Source organism: Poromitra crassiceps (assembly GCF_964638095.1).
Source record: "Poromitra crassiceps genome assembly, chromosome: 20".
NCBI lineage: Eukaryota > Metazoa > Chordata > Actinopteri > Beryciformes > Melamphaidae > Poromitra > Poromitra crassiceps.
The window spans coordinates 17,217,161-17,223,974 of record NC_139637.1 but is presented as its reverse complement, the minus strand read 5'-3'; the positions used below and the strand labels follow the sequence as shown (position 1 = coordinate 17,223,974).

Genomic DNA, 6,814 nt, shown 5'->3' with positions numbered 1-6,814 from the left:
GAGCGAGACGGTGACTGCGATCGATCCCGTCGGTGATATGGGCTTTGCGACGTGGGTGGGTGAGCCTTTTTTTTCCTCAGCTGTCGACGACGACGACAGGAGATACGCACACACACCACATCCGGCGCAACAGACAGGAAACATGGGAGACGTACGACAGCGCGCGCTGGCTGGCTGGCTGGCTGGCTGTGGCCGTCTGTGTTCAACATGTCCACCACTGGAAATCGTTTCATCGTTTGCGGGTTTCGCTCCCTGCGCACAAAACGTGCGAGGAGGAGGAGAGGATGCTGTCGTGTCGTCGTGTGATGGTGGTGGTGCTGTCGGGGGGCCAATAAGACAAGGTCATGATGGGGGGGGGGGGAACATGCCGTGGTATCAGAAGAGAGGATGGGGATGCGGGGAGGGAGGGAGGGAGGGAGGGAGGGATGAGATGGGGGGCAGTGCAGCGGAGAGATGCAGGGATGCTGCTGAGGGAAAGACGGTATATTCATAGCAGCAGCGGTATTTATAGCCGCCCGAGAGGAGAGGAGAGAGTGGGGGGCGTGGCTTGGGTTGTGGCTCTCTGCTTCACTAGAGAGAGAGAGAGAGAGAGAGAGGAAGCGAATAGGAGAGAGAGAGAGGAGGCTATTTGGCAGGAGAGGGGAGAACAGAAAGGAGGGGGGGGGCTGTTTTGGAGTGTGTGTGTGTGCCTGAGAAGAGAGAGAAAGAGAGAGAGGGGCGGGAGGGAGGGAGGAGGGTACTGAGCTGAGAGAAATCTGTCAGATTCAAACACACTGCTCGCTGTGTGTGATAGAGAGAGATTCAAACACACTGCTCGCTGTGTGTGATAGAGAGAGCACTGCTCGCTGTGTGTGATAGAGAGCGAGGGAAGAGCCCATATAAAGGGACAGCAGAGAGGACTACAAAGTGAGGTATGTACGGCTGTCATGCTGCGTGGTGTTCACAAATCCAAGAGCAACCTGTGTGTGTGAGTGCGTGCGCGCGTGCATGATTGTGTGCATGCATGACTATTGTGAATACGTGTGTGTGTGTGTGTGTGTTTGCGTGCTCGTGCACGTGCATCTGCGTGTAGCAGTGTGTGTGTGTGTGTGCAGTTGAGTGTAAAAAAGGGACTGAATGCTCTTGGGGTTTTGTAAGTGGACAAATGCATGATGGACCGACTGTTAGGGCTATCAATTATGTAATGTGTGTGCACCATTTTCACTGCTGCTGCATGTGTGTAGATTCCTCTGTAATTATGCTTAGATGCTTAGGTGTGTGTGTGTGTGTGTGTGTAGCCATTGTGTGGAGCAGAGTGTCTTGGCCATATAGAGTGATTTATGGCCATAGTAAATATAACTCATGCTCCTCTGATGTTAGAGCTGTGTGAGAGAGAGAGAGAGAGAGAGAGAGAGAGAGAGAGAGAGACTCCTCCCCCTCATCAGCTGTGCCATCCACAGCTAATTCGCATTCTCTCATTAGAAGATGCAGACAAGTGAGTGTTTTCAACAGGCATCTACCAAACTAGTGTTCCCTCTGTGCTATGTGGTGATAATGCAACAAAAGGGGATGTTGATGTTAATGTAGCATTTATTATTATTATTATTATTATTATTATTATTATTATTATTATTATTATTATTATTATGATTATTATTTATTGGATGGTGTGGTGGTTATGGTTTGGATTCAGGTGTGGATTCTCTCAAAGACAAAACCCATTCTGCTGAGATCATCTCTGGTCTGTTGTCTGTTGACTGTTGTAGCTGTTGTAGCTGTTGCAATTGACTTTCTCCATTGTGGTTTTGTGGTTGACTTTGGTCATCGCACGCTTTTGGGAAGTGATTGACTACGGTGCATTCAGAAGAGCCAACGTGGCTTTGCAGTTGCAACCATTTTCACATTTTCAAATGATGCAAAGCCAATGTGCCGTGATGATTTAGCATCATACCTTCACTGCCTGCCTATTGAAACAGCTCAGACACCTGCGTAACGCAATTATAACCACACAAATGAGCGTTCCTCCCGGTAGCAGTGAAGAAAACTGAATTTACTCCAGTTACACACTGTAGATAAAGTGATGCTGATCGTGATGATTGTGATCTACTCCACTAAATTGTATCGAGCAGTGTTTCGCCTGGATACATTCAGCTGTGGTGAGAATGAAAATGTTCACCATTGCTTCTGAAAATGTGTAGTATCTTCTATCAAATTTTCACTATATAGGCTAATCTAACCAATGGGTAATGACCTCAACCTAAAATGAATGAATAATTTATTTTGTTCACAATAAAATCACAATTTCACTCCTACAACCTGGAGTAAAACGGAACCCAGGACCAGAATAAAAGGTGGAACCAAAACTAAAATGACCTCTTGACTACTGGTGCCATGAAACCAAACTGCAGGGGGAAAATGCTGCATGGTGCTCAGGCAGAGGTCCAGCGGGCCCTGGGCACGTGGCCCGGGCCCGGGCCCGGCAGCCTGTCGCCCCCTCACAGAGCCCGACTGTCAGGGAGGTTTTCATTCCACGTTTTTTTTTTTTTTATTCCTCCCTTTCCTTCATCATGTTCACCTCTTCCACCCAGGACCTGCAAGTATTCACTCCACAAACATCACCTCTGAATGATCTAATACATAAAACCCAAGCAATGTGCTATAGGAGTCTCGCAGACAAGTGTCTCCTGTATGGGCTGCTCTGTGCAAATTCTCCACTGCAGCCACTTCGGAAGTCAGTCAGCTTTGGACGATGACAGCGAGGATGAAGGCAGCCGGTGCTGAGGAGCTTTTTGTGAGCTTGTCAGGTTGTCTCTTCTCTCCAGAGCGTGCAGGACCTGCGGTGGCACACACTGTCATACTGCTTCCTGTGTTTGCTGTGGCAGCAGTTGAAACAGCAGTTGGATGTAACGGTGTAGTAGAGAGACTGGCAAAGAGGGGGAACTTTTGTCAGTGAGTGTTTCCTACTTTGCATAGCTAATCTTGCGTCGACCTAAATCTCATGACATGATTTGTTCCGAAGGAAAGCCCGGCGACTGTTCTGCTGCTTTATAGTTGCAATCACGTCGGCTGTATGAGCTGCGTTTTTTGGAGCTGTTCTGCCACCATGATTCTCCTCAAATTTCTTCGATTAATAAGCTCTTATTCAACTCGCAGTCGCCCCCTCTAACACATCTGATTATTAAATGAAAATCATTTGAATGACTCCCCTTTTAATACAATTCTGACCGTTTTCAATTGAAAGTCGGTCGGACCTATTATGGGCCTGTTGTTATCATTTTGGAAATACGGTGCAATCGCCAATCTTTCCAAGTACCCCCTGCAAGCTGCTCAGGTACCCCTAGGGGCACACGTACCCCTGGGTTGGGAGTCACTGAAGTACATACAGAATGTACTGTTTTCAAATGCTCTTATTTTGTTTTATGGTTTCATCTGTAGGGAACCCATGGAATGGACACTACGGTCTTCTGTAAGATCAAATCAACCATGATTTGATCTTTTGATCTTTGATCATCCATGATTTGATCTTACTGCTTCCTTCCTGCAGCATTGCAACGACAATGAGCGAGTCAGTTGGAAGAAGACTGACTCGCCCGTGCCTAATAAGGCCATGTTCAGACTAGGAGGCCAAATCTCTGATTTGTGAACTTTAGTGACCTATTAATGACTTTATCCAGATTGCTTTTATGAGTCTGGACGCTCCAAGTCTGATTTGTGTCACTTGTCCCAAACCACATATGGAGGTAGTTTCCAATCTGCGTCTTCAGTGCGGACGCGCCGCAGATCCACCAAATCTGATTTGAACGTCACTCGCAACTCGTCGTCAAATGCTTCCGCACAGGAAAACCACATCACCAACGTACGTATTTACCCACGTTGTTACCATAGCAACCCAGGCAAATAGGCTGTTTAGGTCTGGACACACAGATCCGACTTGAAAATCAGATTTGTGGCAGCGCGGGCACACTCCCAAATCAGATTTGGGAAACCAATCAAGATAATGATGATGAAGGACTTTATCAGCAAATCTGATTTGCCTGTAATGTGAACATGGCCTAAGAGCCTCTCCAGGTTGCCCATCAGACAGAGAAGCATGGCACCTGATCACGTGACTGTACCTGACTGCGTACACAGCATGTCTAAACAGCACAGATTGCCATGAGATGGCGTCGGACAAACTCGCGCATCCCCGTTCACATGCCGATGCGTATCTGTAGCCATGCTGTGCCGAGGCGGCCGATTGCCATACATACACGCATTACCAGTAGCGGAGCATACACCGGGGCAGAGGGTGCGCCCGCCCTGGGCCCACTCCCATCCAAAAAAAAAAAAATGCATGCCAGGCCAGGCCTGAGTGTGAGAGCAATTCAATCAATAGACAATAACATTGGTGTGTTTAAAATGAGATATTCCACTAAATATGGCTAAAACAGATTCAAACATGCAAAAAAAGGCGAATTTTTCTTCGCCGCCGGCCTTAATTGAAAAAAAAGAAAGAAAAGAAAATTGGGATGGGGGGGCCCCCTAAGAGCTTCGCCCCCGTGGGCTGATAGGGTCGCTCCGCCCCTGCGCATTACGCATCCGACTTGATCACTTTCTGCAGCAACCTTACATTTCCCACAAGTCAACTTTTCAGGAAGTGAGAAAATCTGCCCGAGCATCCTGTAGTGTAGACACCCATGTGTTTTTTGTTTTTGTTTTTATTTTGACTTACACTGCATGAGCAGTGGCTTGGCTTTGCTCCAGGGTTCCGGGGGTCATGCAAGAACCATTTCTCAAAACACGGGAGGCCATCGTCGCAGCTGTTAGGCGACGACGCAGCTGTCAGTCAAACGGGGAAAAAAACAAAACTAAGATGTATTATTTCCCCCGCAAGGAAGAGATAGCGTGTTAAGTAGGTCAGAGCGTCGTGGCCCCACGGTTCGGCTCCGATCGGCCTCGGGCTATATCGGTGATGCGAGCGAGGAAACCCCCGCGCACGCCATCGGCCGTACAGAAAGATCGCACACAATATGCCACTTGTGTCCCTGCGTTAGTTCTGCTTAGTCGGCTTCGTTTTTGCTTCATATGAAATGCGGAGTGGGGGGAGAAAATCCCCCATAAGCGTCTCACACACACACTGTGCCGCTTGTATCCTTTCTTGGCTCTGGCCTGCTGGTTTAAATTCATTATGTGCATCACAAGAAGACCTCCATGACCTTGACTTTAAGAGTGGAGCACTGTACCCCCAGCATCTCCATCTCTCTGCCTCTGCCCTTTTTTTGCTCATCCCCCCTCGGTCTCTCTCTCCCTCTCTCTCTGTGTGTCTCTCTCTCTCTCTCTGTCTCTGTCTGTATGTCTGTCTCTCTCTCTCTCTCTCTCTCTCTCCCCCTCTCTCTTCAGATCAATTACCCGCTCCTTTGTTCTGAGCAGATTAAGGTCACACGCTGATGAAGGTCTCCGGAGCCTCTAAGGTCTCGGGGAACCTCCTCGCAAGTCTCTTTTGTAGTCGGAAATGTCTTCTCCGTTTGTTCGCCCGCACTTCTCCAGTCGCGCTCTCCCGCTCCACTCTGTTATTTACTGTCATTCACGTCTGTCAGGGTGACCAATCCCGCTAGTACTTCTAACTGGGGGGGGAAGTCATTCACGAGTCACGACCTAAGGTTATGTGAATGCTCCAAAATGAGTTTACACACACCTCATGGAAAAGGATATGAGCCGACTAGTTCTTACTGATATGACATGTGACAGAACAGAAGAGTGACATCTATTTTGGCCCAAGGTTTGTTTCAGAGTGGGGTTTTGCTTCAGCTACTGTTTGGTTAGATCAAAGTTCTTGCTTGGGATCTTGGGTACTGATCATGCAGTTAACGAGCATGCTTTGCTCAAAACCGGCTGTTAAGCAATCGACACAGGATGTGGAAATGTGCGTGTGCATGCATGCGAGTGTAATACAGAAAGAAAGAAGTGTGTGCGTGTGCATGCAATGTGAGTGTAATACAGAAAAGAGCCAAATAGAAAGTGTGCGATTGCATATTCTCAGTAGACAACAGCTTCCGCTGACTAATACGCATCCATGCAAATTGCAGAGTCTATAATGGAATGTAAGCGTTTCTGCAGTGCTGCACTTAGCACTAATTACATTCCTCATTCTCATCCTTCAAGTCGGAATGAAACGGCATTTTGAGAGCGTCTCGCTTCCTCTATGTGATGTATTTCCTGTTGAGAAAGGATATTGGGGCGGGACATAATGATGCGGGGGGGGAGGGGTCATTCAAAAGTGTAAACCAATGGGATTGTTGGTTAGAGGAAAGGCCGTTTGATTTGGTGGGAGAGGAGGAGGGAGGGGCACAGTTCAATCTGTGATGATGCTTTTATTGGCTGGAATGTGGCCCACAATAAAGTCACCACCAATAATAATAACTGAATAATGAGTGGTTACATTTATATAGCAATGATTTCTGTTTTCCTGCGAGTACAAAATACAAGAAAAATACAAAAAAATTGGTATGAGATTATATATATATATATATATATATATATATATATAGTTATTTCATTGTGACCTTTTAGCAATTAAAGGGATGGCTTATTATTTTATTAGTTGGCTATGCCTCACCGAAGCATGCAACCATTTTAGTGTAGCACCTGCTTAGCTGTACTGCAAGGCATAATCTACCATTAATAGGCATATTAAATCTTATTGTATCTATAGATATATCTCAGTAAACCGTGAGTCGAGACCACTGAGATATGTCGATGGTCGAGGAACATTTGGCACATCTACATCTTAATGTTGGTCTAAAGAAATCCTCTTGTGCATGATAAACGCATTAACGAAACACACATAAAAACCATT

At 46.8% G+C, this 6,814-nt stretch overlaps 1 protein-coding gene across 8 annotated transcripts in view; it reads left to right on the top strand.

Moving 5' to 3' along the window:
• Positions 1–786: 786 nt before the first annotated feature.
• Positions 787–6,814, top strand: part of arhgap4b (Rho GTPase activating protein 4b) — a 41,789-nt gene continuing 35,761 nt past the window's right edge. For 7 of the 8 annotated variants that reach the window (XR_014553583.1, XR_014553584.1, XR_014553585.1 and 4 more), the window contains exon 1: positions 787–911. The gene's annotated coding sequence lies outside the window, so the exon portion shown is untranslated. Of the gene's footprint in view, positions 912–1,385; positions 1,475–6,814 lie in introns of those variants that run through there. The other variant, XM_083656749.1, reaches the window with a different exon arrangement.